Source organism: Triticum urartu, chromosome 2A (genome assembly GCF_056163025.1).
Source record: "Triticum urartu cultivar PI428250 chromosome 2A, HENAU_Tu73, whole genome shotgun sequence".
Lineage (NCBI taxonomy): Eukaryota > Viridiplantae > Streptophyta > Magnoliopsida > Poales > Poaceae > Triticum > Triticum urartu.
Window position 1 is genome coordinate 9,723,310 of NC_141874.1, and position 14,022 is coordinate 9,737,331.

Below are 14,022 nucleotides of genomic sequence, written 5' to 3' on the forward strand. Positions count from 1 at the left end.
ATTTGTAATTTCTGTGTGGCCTGTGGTTACATTTGTTTGTGCGGCATGGCTGGATTTCTTTGATGCCTTCAAAGACTGGTTGCACCACAAGGCATACAATCGCTTGTTTTGAGTGTGCCTATTCAAAATTAATGAAACAAAAAATTTCAAGCTGAAAAAAGTGAAAAGGTCCAGTTGGATGACAATCTCATTGATACAATATATTTTCAAGCTGAAAGAGCCTGGAATTGTGTACGTACACGAGGACTCAGACCAAAGGTGCAACAAAACCAAGGAATGAACAAACACACACAACAAGCCACCACCCGAGTGTCCAGCACAAGAACAAGTATTAGACATGCATTCAACTCTCACAAAATGCGTAGCAGGCCATCTAGCTAAACAGTCAGTCACCCGCAGGCATTGCGCTTGAAATCAGTACAAGTATTAGACATGCATTCAACTCTCACAAAATGCGTAGCAGGCCATCTAGCTAAACAGTCAGTCACCCGCAGGAATTGCGCTTGAAATCAGTACAAGTATTAGACATGCATTCAACTCTCACAAAATGCGTAGCAGGCCATCTAGCTAAACAGTCAGTCACCCGCAGGAATTGCGCTTGAAATCAGTTATTTTGGACCATCTCACAATCAACTGTGTGATCACCAAGCCTGCAAATAAGCAAAAAACATATCAGATAAGTTGCCATATTATGTATGATTACCAACTAGCAAGTGCATAGCTCACATTTGAATCACTTCATCAACAAAAGTCTCAATCGATGCAGGGCATGGCTGCTGGCATTTGCTTTTGAATCTAACTAAAATTTGAAACAGCATATGTGCTAGAAAATATTTCTCAGCCACCACCAATGAGAACGCTGCTTCAAGCTTATCTAATGGGAACCCCTGCATCAAAATAAGTTTTATCAGCTTGTCATACAAAAATAGCTTGTCAAACTTAAATACAAGAGAGAATATTTCAAAAAATATCTTACTAAGCGGTGTTTCAAGAAATTGTGAGAAAACGCGAGCAAACTGACTCCATTATTCTTGTACGGGTACCGTATGTTCCCCTCATCATCTTCCCACCAAATATAAGTGTACGTTTTATCCATTGCTGGAATCTGCCTCAACCTGTTCTCCCAATTAAAATTCGCGAGAGCTTTTATCAAGGCGGTTAGATCATCTTCACCAAGCCTTTTAATCAAAAGGTCCAGAAATGCACTATGATTGATCCTTTCAGAATATGTCAAGAGAGAAATGTGATTTGTGACAAAAGCAATCACTGCCTTACTTTGACAGTCAACATTTGGACCTTTAGCTGACAAGAACTCAATCAGATGATGAAATCCATTGGATATTTGTCAGCTGCGTCTCCTAAGGCCCGGTCAAAGATTACAGAAACAGCATTGTAGTCCAACAAGGCAGAAGGCCGACTATATTCTTCTGGGGCAGCATCGATACGGACATTTCCATCGGTGTCAAACATAATTTGCTGGGAACTGAAGTTACCTCCGAAGGAATGGCCACTAAAGTGCTTCCGGCACAGGTAGATTAGCACTTTTTTACATCGAACTTGGAGGAGACGTGCCAGATATTTCACTTCCATTTGTGGCTGTATGATGGCCTGTTCCGGGAGAAGTAGGTCCCCTGGCAAAGGCACACGCTGGTATGGATCCAGATCACTGATTACATAATCCCAGTTGTGACCAGCACTGCAAAACAAACAAAATTAGTGTTTTACATGGTGGATATTTCCATGTGCGTCTATAAGAAACTTAACAATTTAGTGATGCCAATGTTCTATGGATACAAATAAACTCACAGACAAGAAAACTGCAGAAACATGGTACAATTGACTACAGGTATGCACTCAACATAAGCCATGAAGGAATTTGCAGGGAACAACCCCATATCATCTAATATTTATACAGAAAAGGGCCATTTTCCTTGGTAACCATTGTATAAGCTGAACAGCAAACGATAGTGTCCAGCCTGACACAGCAGAATCGAAAGCATGCTGAAGTTAAAATCCACATGAGCCATACATAGATTAATGGTTGGGCATAATCTATCAACTTGAATTGTTAGAATTAAAGGGGGAAAATAGATATGATCGGCACATACTGCATCACCCACTTCAATTATTCATGAAGCCTAAGTTTCAGAATTAAGCAACAGTATTTGTGAAACTTCAATTTTAGTATCCATCATACCAGGAATTGAACAAAATAACAATGTAGAACCTATCCACCAATGGAATGTAATGCACACTTGCAAGAAAAAATAACATCTTAAAGACAAAAAGCAGCTGTGAGGAATAGTAAGTTCAAGAAGCTGGTAATAAACCTCTACCAATAAAAATAATTTCTGAAATTTAGTCTAGCGCAATTTATTACATACCAGCCACCTCTGAGTCTTGGATTAATTATGATTTTTGAATCCTTGTTTATCTGATAATAGGATAGAAGTTGCTCAGGATCCAACACTTTTCCACAATAAATTGAGTAAAAATCCTTGGATTTTACACCCACTTTATCACATGCCACCTTCATTAACATATTCACATTTGAAGTGTACAGATTTTCCTGATGAGAAATTGTTGTGCCACAGAGATGTAGAAACACCTGAGAAACTCCCTGCAAATAATTGTTGGCTAGAATGTTAGATAAATTGGAAGTTACAATTAAGGCAGAGAGAAAGCTATACAAATATAAGGCATAATAAGCAGATAACATAATTATGTTTAGTTTAAATCTAGATTTGACATTCATTTAAAACTAATGTAATATCCACCGAAAAACAATCTATGGCTATTTTCGTCAATATGATGATACCTACAATCATCAATACCCATAACAAATTCAGACAGCTAGAATTCACTAGATTTAACGGTTATGCTTGTTGGAGACATAAAGGTAGCAAGCTTCCCAACAAATCAAATTAGTAAAAACCTTGGAGCCATAGTAGTTGCATGCACAAATGGCAACCATAGAATGGATGGATATGACCCTGATAATCTATATAGAGCTGACGGTTTGGTGACAAGATCGCATTGTTCCAGATCAAGTTGAACCCACTGCCCACATTTACAACAAACATTCGATTCAACATCCAGCATCCAAAATACTACCATGAAGCATTGCAACACAAAATTACCTCAGTATAATAGTCGCTGTCTATCTTCTGCACTAGGCCCTTTGAGCTGTTGGAGGAATTCTTAAAACCCTGACATAACATAAGCAATTGATGAAACCATGTAACAACTCATTGAAATAAACAGACAAACATACAATTGAATAAGTATGAAGAATCATAACCCACCCAATGTCATTTAAGGTATTGTTTCTAGAAATATCACCTTTATAATCACATATTTATTGAAAATTAATTGAAAGGTGCTGCTAGTGTACCACACATGGACAGATAATAACACAGCATTTTCCAACATATAGCAACAGCAAGTTCCTATAAAATTTTATCTTTCAGCAATGATCAGGAAAGTGTAACATATGCACGGGTCCGAAGAAAATCAGAATTAGCGACAAGCTAGACTATATCTTGAAGTAGGACTGAATGGGTCCAAACAAAATCAGAAATAGGACAAACTAAGCTATGTTGTAGCTTGAATGCAAAGCGCTATTTTAGAATCTTGCCTTTAACTCTTCAAATCGAAGAGAATAATTACTTGATTCCTCTCCATCAGAAACTAGTATCACATCATCACTCACGGAACCAGCCCTGAGATAAAAATTCATCTACAAGCAATTTTACAAAATATTATCAGCCAGAATGTAAAAGCATAGTAGAAGAGCTGTTGCTTGATTCACTAGCCCTCAAGTAATAGTTCATCTACAATATATGATCATCCAAAATGTAAAAAAAACAGTACATTGATGCAAGCTCTGAGATAATTAGTGTGTCAAATTACCTTCGAGATATAATTGCATTTTCCATTATTAGACCCAGGGTAGCCTCCCCTATCACTACAAAAACAATCTGGAAAATCACTAAATGCCTGCAATGAACAGAAAGTATTGGTGCAAAACAATGGGTATGTTCCATCTAAAAAGGGAACACTCTTTGAGCAAGCCAAGAATATCTGATCAGCATGATTTCATACTTCTCAATTTATTATGCGTCACATACCTCATAGTCTTGTGGTCTTAAGCTGTTATCCCTCGCTCTTTGAGCCAACTGCTTCACCTCCTCACCGATTGTAGCAAGTCCTGTCTTGTCTGCATCCTGCAACACAAGTATTGAGTTAGAAAAGAGAAAGACACAAAACATAGATGGTTATACATTCTTTGGGCAGTAAATGTATACCCAGCCAACTTTATTCTCTTTGGCAAACCTTCCACATGAGCGACTTAAAAGACAACAATATACATATAAGAACCGGTGATTACCTTTCTAACAAGGTCTTTAGATATCTTCTTTCCACCAGATGCTTCCTGCAGTGGGTTCAGTTCCCCTCGCAACCTGTATCACAACAAAATGAAGAACTCTTCTTTATACAAAAGTTCGGTACTTAAATGGTCAATTGCATGCTTTGTAACATCAGGCCTGAAACATACTTGATAAGTTTGTCGACGGGTGTGTCAACTGTCAAGTAGTAATGTGGGATGGTTTCTTTAGAGGCTAAGAGGCGGTCTGCAGTAACCTGAAATGAACAGGACTTAAACCACTACAAGGCAGATAGGATCAACCAAAAAAATCCCATCGGCAATCTTCACAGTTGAAACATACCTTTCTTATGTGAGCATTTGGAATATCAGTGCAATCTAATCCTGAAGCTGCAAAAGACTCGCTCTTGCCACCCTTGGCTACAGAAGCTTTGTTAAGCAAAAATAGTCATTAGATGCAGGCTGGGTTCCATTTGATTCACATGATATAAGGAAAGCATAAGCCAAATGCATGACATAATGAGCTTAGAGGCAGGCTCAAGCTTACTGCAGAACTTTTACTTGGATCTCACAAGAATGCTGGTAAAAATGATTATTACGGAATTCGCGCACACATTTTGAAGTAGAGAACTAACATGAAAAGAAAAGGAAACAATAAGGAATGGCACATAAAAAAGCATGGAGTTATTTTTTTATGAGACCGGGATAGAGGTCTGATTAGGATAAACAATCAAGAACACACGACTACACAGCAAGTTAACAACAAACAGAAGTGATTTACAACCAAATCTAGCTAGGAAGAGAGTTCAGTTTGTATAATAATTAATGCTTTCACCCATCTGGGGAATGCAATCAGAGATAAAATAGCATACCCAAGTAATCTTCAATGTCTGCCTTGAGAATACCACCGTCAGGACCGGTGCCTTTTACACTTGACAGTTGGACCTCATGTTTGACAAAACACAGACATATGTCTTAATTGACTGCGCACTGCCTACAGCAACTATCTAGATAGACTAGCTCAACTAAAGACTTCCATAGTTATCCTCTGCGAAATTTCTGGAAAGGGAATACTTACATTGTTAGGCTTGGGAGGTTCTCTCGTAGCCTTTGATACATCTGCAGCCGACGGTTTGTAACCTTTGAACTTATCGATGTCACCTTCTTCTTCCAGAATCAAACAAATTACCTAATGGCATAGGCCACGCAGTACAAGCAATAGTACAATGTTAGCAAAACATGCAAGCACTAGTACTACAACATGAAACAATAGGTAGACGGTTATACGTTCTTTGGACAGTAGATGTATACCTCACCAACTTTAACCTCTTTGGCACAATCACCGTGAACAATCTTAGCAAGATAGCCCTCTTCCATCCATTCTATCTCAGATCTGGCTTGACCCTGATTAAATGTAGTGCGCATACAGATGTAATTTAGCTTCTGCTGCAGCAAAGCAATACTGTACGGCGACCCGCAAAGCACAAGAATGTACGCAGCACAAGAATGAGAGAGAGACCTTGGGCGCGAGCTTGGAAGCCTGCGGCCTTGAGGTGCAGCCGTAGGTGTACACGCTCCTGTCGCCGCGACCCCCTCTGCCTCCTCGCCCTCCACTCGCCACCGGGACGCAGGACGCCGCGGGACCCATCTGCGAGCACGTCCGCACGGCCTCCTCGGCGCCGGCTGCGGAGGTGCCCTCGCCTAACTGTAGAGGGCGTCGGCAGAGCCCGAGCCTCTGGACGACGTCCTGGACGCCATCGGCGGGCGCGCCCTTGCCGCTCGTCTCCTCCACCACGACCTGCTTGCCGTGGGGAGCGGGGTTGAGGTAGCAGCCGCGCCTCGCCGCGGCCTCCTCCTCCTCCTCCGCGACGCCGTCGGCCTCGCACTCGCCCGCCGTCAGCGCCGCGGCGGGCCTGTCGCGCATGGTCGGGGGCGCGCGGTGCTCGGATCGGGAGGCCGCCGGGTCCGTCGGACGGCGCCATGCTCGACCCTCGTCGTCGGCCGCTAAAACCCTAGGGGAGAGGAAGGGGACGGAAAAAATGGAGACGACGAAGGCCGCGTCTGTCGCTGCGCATTCCTCTCCTCGCTGTGCGTGTTCGGGGGTGTGGGGTGGCGCCGCGGCGCTGGGTGTGCTGCGGCTGGGGGGTAGGCTAGGTGCGCGCGGTGCATGGACCCAGTAGAGGAGGGCAGCGTACGATAACTCCGGATGGGCCATGGACACGCCACCCGGGTCAGCTGCGTGGACCCGGTGCGCGGCGCGGGGTGCGCTCCTGCCCGTCCGATCGCATTGGAGGCACAGGATGCTGTGCGCCGCCGGCTCGTGGACGCAGCCTAGGGTCTTCCCGCGCAGGGCGAAGCATGGGGCCCACCAGCTGCTTTTTTTTAGATGGACCAGCTGCTCTACTGACGCCACATATCGAGCCATACGCCTACATGCAGCCAGCGTACCCGCCAATGAGAGCCCGGCGCGTCGAGCGGGCCAGGGCTAGGCCTACACACAAGGGGTAGACGGGCACGTACATGTAGGCCTCTGTTGTTCCACCGGCTGCTCCAAACCCAAAATTCTACCCTTCCTTGCTCGTTCTTGTTCCGTGCATGGGCATGTGCTGCTTCGGTAGGAGTTCATTTCAAAATTCAAATCACGGCAGCAGCCCAAGCACAATGGTTCATCATGGAGTATGCGCATCTTTTCCCCATAACTTTTATTTACGTATTTTTATTTATTTGGTACTAAAAAATCCTTTTGGATCTTACTACTTCTCGGCACATATTTTTCAAATGTGCATGCATTTTTATAGCCATTCTTTCAAACTCTATAAATGTATCGAGACAAAGCATCTGATCTTCCTCATGAAATTTTTACGCATGTGGCATTGCAGGAACGAAAGTCACCCACCATAAGGCGGTGCCGCTAATGGAGAGCTCAAGGAGACTTTTGAATAGCTACATTTAGTCCCTCATGTGTATCAAGCAAAAACCACATTACGACTTTGGTGAACCAAGATGGTGGTCACCATCAGCAATAAGTCAACACAGGTGCGACCCGACCCATGGCGCATACGACACGAAAGGAGGCAGAGGAACATTGGGACAGGTGGGACTTGCTACCATGGTGGCGTGCCATGTAGGCAGAGTCAGCAAACCACTTGACGGCGAGTGACGAAAATCAGCCCAAGTGTTCCCGACACTTTTTTCAAGTCGATGCATGACTATGTATCCACCGTGCAAGTTCATGCTTCATAGGTGCAATTACTCTTTTTAGCCTTCCTTCCACTTCTCACCGAGGTAGTTGTCGGCCTGGTCCTTGCTCTCACGGTGCGGAAAATTGGTGGCCTACATTGTCTCTAATGCCTTGTTCTTTGCCGCATGTGTCGTTAGTGACATCTCATCCTTAGTTGTCTCTGCCATCTGGGACGTCTTGTCCATATCCTCGCCATTTTTAAGTTCTTGTTTTTTGCGATGCCATTTGTAAGTTTGTTGGCGTGGCGGTGATGGCAGCTCCCCTTCGCAATTTGGCCATTCAGATTCCTCTTCGTCACATTGGTGAGGGCTCCGGTGTTATCATGAGGCGTGCGAACTTATTTTCAAAGGTTGTGATCTTGGATGTGTGGATCTTCCGGCGGTGAATGCTTCGACGTTTGTTTTATCGAAAGCATTGGTCATGTAGGCCTTGATGGCTTACCGCACGCAATCTACAACGACGAGCTGGCTCTACCGATGGAGAGGCATCAGGGGTGGCGCGCCATCAGCCTGTTCTCGAGGAAGAAGACAATCAGACCCTAGGGACATTGGTGTATTTTTTGGTTTATTTTAGAGGGGTGTGATGCCTCTTTCGCAAAAGAAAGTAAAGAAAAACAAGAATACATACCTGGGTCCCTCTCCGCTGATTTTGTTACAAAGAAATATTTTTTTTTTCACATTCTACATCTTTTTAACAAAGAAAAACTGGTGTAATGCAAAAGGAATAACATAAACTTTCGAAAAACACAGTAAGTACTCCATATTAACCGTGTTAATTCGAAGCCTTTAACGGAAAACAAAACAATGTAGGCTAGTTTTTAAAATACATACTTTAAATATATTTTTGTGTAATCTTCGGCTTTTATTTCTTTTTTGCATAAGAAAACGATGTCCAGTTAATGTAATGCAAGAAAGAATCATGCATGTAAACTTTCTAAAACTATAGTAAGCACTACAGATTAGTCACCTTTGAAGGCTTAATGAAAGAGCAAAATAACTTTTTTATTTCTTTTTTATCAAATACATAATATCTGGCATTTAGTAAATCTTATTTTTTCAGAGTTTTTTAACTCCAATTTTCTCATTTGCTCAAAGGAGAAAATGGATGCTTATCCATATGTGCACCCGTGATACTACACACACACACAAAAAAAAGTGCGCCCGTGATACACAGAGAGGTCAGGCACACAGACGTACGCGGTCATCTCCCAGTCAAAAGTGGGAACGAGGAGTATGGTGGTACGCCTGTTTACCGGAGCGGTAGAACCCTTGCCTGTCTCAAACCGGCAAACGAGAAGTCAGCCCCTCCTCTCTCTCTCTCTCTACACATTATTTTCCTCGAATCTTGGCCTGCTTTTTCCTCTCCCCCAGCCAGCCTCTCTCTCCGTCTCCAAATCCCATGACCGCCGTTGTGTTCTCTTGATTGATTGGTTGCCTTGCCTGATACACGGCACGTACATATATACGTCCGGGAGGACGGCTCGGACGCAGCCAATGCAAGCAGCACCGCACCGCGGCGGCCGATGAACGTCGCCGTACGTAGGTAGGCGAGGCACCGGCCGGTTCCACTCGCGGCGGGGGCGTCGATCGCCGTGAGCGCTCGGCGTTGGCGGGGCCGGAAGGAGGAAGCCCGGCCGGCGTGTCCGTGCGTGCGTGCGTGCGTGCTCGTGGACGCGACGGAAAGGGAGGGAGCGGGGGCGGGGGCGGCGTGCGTGCATGCATGCAAGGACGGACCGGGCGGCGGCCGAGGCGCAGCGCGATCGCAACGCACAGGAGCTCCCAGGCTTTGGCGTGCCCGGCCGGCCATCGCAGGTGTTCAGACCTGGCCCCGTCACGATGTGCAGCGCACCTGACAAGGCCGCCCCGTGAGGGAGCCAGCAACGCGTGCCCGGGCTTCCCGGAGCTCGCAGTGGACGCTTTGCATGTTGCAGCCAGGAGTGGCCTGCCCTGCACTACCATTTCGTGAGTGCCTCTTCGGTACGTACATGCCCCTGCCTCCGTTCATGGAAAGACTACACACTCAACAATGCCCTCCAATGAAAGATGACGACTTGCTTAATGCAAGTTTTATACTCCCTCCGTTCCTTGATATAAGGTGTATAGATTTTTAAGAAAAAGATCCAAAATATAAGGTGTATTACGTTGCACCACTCGTTTGGATAATTTCTTTTAAGGATTTATTTACATTTCTTATACTAGGCAAGCTCCTCTATTTTCTCATGTCAATTAGTCAGGTGTAATCTCGCCCGAAACTTGTGAAAATTTTCCTCCATGTGCGTTCTTTAATTTCCGTGCCAAAAACTATACACCCTATATTTAAAAACGGAGGGGGTATAAAAAAGGAGGCATCCTCTACTTGGAATGCATCGTGGCATATTCGCAAAAATAAAGGAGAAAACATTGCGGCATGCGAACACTGAAATTTTGTTTTCGGTACCCACACACCCCTCTAAAAAAGTTTACATATTTCGATGCAGGTTAAAGATGAAGATTACAAGTTGCCCCTTCAAAAAAAATCAGATTGTTCTAATATCTTATTTCGGTCCGTTGGAAGAACGAGGATCAACTAGAAGGGATCGTTGGTGCTATAATCCTTAATCGTAACGGGAAGTTTATAGCGGCAACCAACGAGAAGATGAGTTTCTATTTCGATGCTTTTTCATTGCAAAGGTGATAACTGTTAGATTTTGGCTAAACTTGGCTAGAACACTCGGGTGAAACAAGCTAGAGTTGGGATCTGATAATGCCGAGGTGGTTTCGGCCTTTCAAGCAGTAATGTGACCTATCTTTTTTATCGAAATAGAGGCAAAAGTTTTGCCTCGTCTATTAATTAAGCAGAAGAGAGTTGCCTGGTTAATTAACGGAAAAACGGGCTAAAACCGTCACAACCGCTGAGCGGCACACACAAGATACCGCGCACATACCACTCCAAAGAGTGCCTCGTCGAGACAGCGCACGTGCATCATCGTCATCATTCCTCCCCTAGAGGCGTCATCGCCACCCCTAAACCCTGAGCAAACGACTCCAATTCCGTTGTAGGCGATCGTTGACTCAACCTACACTGTAGAGGCCGAGTGAAGTTGTATGAAGATCCGCGCCAAACTCAGCCACCTACGATCAGACAACGCAGCTCCGACTCTCACGAAGAACAATGAATGGCAAAACCAGGCACGACTGGCGCCACGGAAGATCACCAAACTGTCCACCTGCACCAGTCATCGTATACCATAGGGCCCCCGCCGCCGCAGCTTCGACTTCACAGCAACACAAGCAAAGGAAATCCCGTGGACATGCCAAAAAAGAGCCGACTACCTCAACCATTTCCGCGTCGCCGATGTCGCTCCCATGCCACAGAAATCTGAACTCCAAAACCACCGCCATCCACTGGTCCCACTCACCGGTGCCGAGCTCCAAAGACAAAGCCCCCAAGAGGGAATACGACACCAAGGCGCCACCATCATCCAATCACGCAAGATCAAGGGATGTGAACACTGAAATTCCTTTTCGGTACCCACACATCCCTCTAAAAAAGTTTACATATTTCGATGCAGATAAAAGGTGAAGATTATAAGTTACCCCTTCAATAAAAATAAACATAATGTTTTGATCTCTTATTCGGTCCATTGGGAGAATGAGGATCAACTAGAAGGGATTGTTGGTGCTATAATCCATGATCATAACGGGATGTTTATATCGGCAACCAATGAGAAGATGAGCTTCTGTTTCGACGCTTTCACCCCAAAGGCGACAAGGTTAGATTTCGGCTAAACTTGGCTAGAATAGTCGGATGTAACAAGGTAGAGCTGGAATTTAATAACGCCGAGGTGGTTTCGGCCTTGCAAGAGGGAAGATTGAGTTCAGTGACATGACCTATCTTTGATGATAGCTACTACATGACCCAGGCCTTTAAGCATGTTTTGTTCACTCGTTGTAACATGGAGAGCAATCAAGTTACCCATGAAATGGCGAAGTTAGGTGGATTTTCTACCCCGGGTACCTGGATGGAGTCACCTCTAGTTGAGGTGGTCTCGTTTATTGTATCTGATACGCTGGTTCTCACAAATAATTAAATAAAAAATTGTTTGTCAAAAAAAAGAATTAGAATTAGTTGATTGTGAATGTCTGAGAGTACCCTTTGAAATAATTTTAAGATTCGAGTAAACTTTTAACTTGGTGTACCGAGGCAAAACAAGTGAAATGCAAGAAACCACCACATTTGCGCCATCACTAGAAAAGAAGATGTGTTTAAGGGGTTTTGTAGAAACAATCGTAATCCCCTGAACTAACAGACCGGGCCCGCTTGCAGATGTTGACGTGGCAAAATAATAATATCAATTGCATATATACGGATCTAAGTTTCTATTGCAGAAAGACTCCTCCTCAAAAGAAAAGAAAAAGAAAAAAAAAAGGTGATCGGGTCCCTCCCTCCAACTACAGCCCGTGCGCCTTCATCTTCCCCGGCACGCCTCCAACTACATGCTCCGTCATGGGGAAGGAGCCCCGCGGTATTTTAATCAGAGCATCTCCAACAGGCGCCCCAAAAAAGCTCCGCGCACTAAAAATTTATTCTTTTGGGCGCCGAACAACTCCAGCAGATGCTGTAGTGCTAAAAGATTTAGGGTGCGCGCTGAAAAACGCTATCGCGCGCAACATGTTTTGGGCTCCGGATTGCGCGTGCTTCACAATTTGCACTGTCTGCTTTTTGAGTGCGCGTCTTTGGGCGTCTGCTAAAGCAATGTTGGTCCGACACATTAAAAGTGCTACAGTGACGCGCTAAAAATTTTATTGGGCAATTTTTATGCGGCCGTTGGAGATGCTCTCAAAAAGGAGGGTGTGTACTCCCCTGATGATCTAAAAGAAGGAGGGTGTGCGTGAGGCACTGAATGCTAGAGAAGCACACTTGTTTAACAATGACCACACATGCATGCATGTGGTTCCATCAGAGCAACTCCAATGCACGGACCCAACCGGACACGGGTTTTGTCCCTTTTTTGGCCATATGGGTCATCTGTCCGCCTAGCGGACATGACGCGGACACGCGATGCACCCAACACAGGGACCCAAACGGACAACAGAACACAGAGGCAAGCGCACAGCAGCAGCAGAACCAAGCGAGTCGGACGACGGGCAGTGCCCCGGCCCCGCGCCGCCGCCGCCGGCCCCAGGGCGCGGGCTCGCCGACGTCACCGCCCCCTCCTCCTCCCTTCTTCTCCCTCACCGGATCTAGCGCAGAGGAGTTGCTCCGCCATGGCCGACAGCCCAAGGTGAGCGGCGGTTCTGGGCGGAGCCGGGTCAAGGAGTGGGCGCACCAGCTGGCATGGGGATGGGCCTCGACGCCGGTGAGGGGTGGGACGGCGCGTGTGGGCGACGCTGGATTAGGTGGGGATCTCGCCCCGTCGAGTGGCACGTGTTGTGTCACTGATACGTGGGTCCAGGGGCGAACACGAGAGGGCAGCAGCGGACGAGAGCGGATGACGAGAGCGCTCGTTTTGTCCGCCGCAGACTCATTCGTGGCCCATTTTTGCGTTCAATTTGGGTCAGGGCGGAGAACAAATGGACAGTAGGCGGATACGAACGTCCATTTGGGTCGCTCCGTTGGGCCAGCTTTTATGTCCGGATGATCTAAGCGGACGAAATGGATTGCCCCATTAGAGTTGCTCTTATTATTTACGTTTGCCATGCCATGACACACGATGCATGTTATCAAACGGACCTTTGCTACGTAGGAAATGGTTCCCTGTGACTGTGAGTCCCTGCATATAACTGGAAGTTAAAATATTCAAGCGACCGGAAGGTTTGTGCCCATGCATGGAGGAAGCTAGAGGCGAAGCAGGAGTAGGCGCACGATTCAACCGACGACACAAGAAGAAGAGCCTCAACACTCCATCCATCCAACAGGCCAAGAGGATGTCGGAACACACACACTCCACTGTTGGAGGAGCCGAGCCCCACATGGACATGGATGAGACGATCGACCTGGCTCTTGGTGTTGCCATGCTGCATCCCCGAGCCGAAAACAAGACAAGGATGCCAACACATGGGTGGGTTGTGTACGCCTACGCCATCGCCACCTAGTAATAATAATACAATATACTGTACGTAGGTTTAGACGCAGCAGTCAACCGCCCATCCCATCCCGACCTGTCTCGTCTCGTCCCCCGGCCCCTTGCTCGCCTCGCTAGCTGCTGCCCGTGGCGTGGCGTGCGACCCGGCCGGCCGGCCATACCGCATTACCGCTGACTGCTGCCGTGCTGCGGCCTGCGGGTGGTGGTGCGCGCGACGCCGGCGCGGGCTCAGCTCGAGACGACACGCACGCACCTCTCTCCATCTTGCTTGCCTGTGGACTCATCATACTGGACTGGATAGACACATGAGGAGAGTGACACAAAGCCAGC

General features: G+C 46.2%; 1 long non-coding RNA gene across 1 annotated transcript; it reads left to right on the forward strand.

Annotated features, from left to right (window-relative positions):
* Positions 1–8,983: 8,983 nt before the first annotated feature.
* Positions 8,984–10,453, forward strand: LOC147982818 (uncharacterized). Its single transcript, XR_015614905.1, has 2 exons — positions 8,984–9,604; positions 10,105–10,453. It is a non-coding gene; the product is annotated as an uncharacterized LOC147982818 (long non-coding RNA).
* The last annotated feature ends 3,569 nt before the right edge of the window (positions 10,454–14,022 follow it).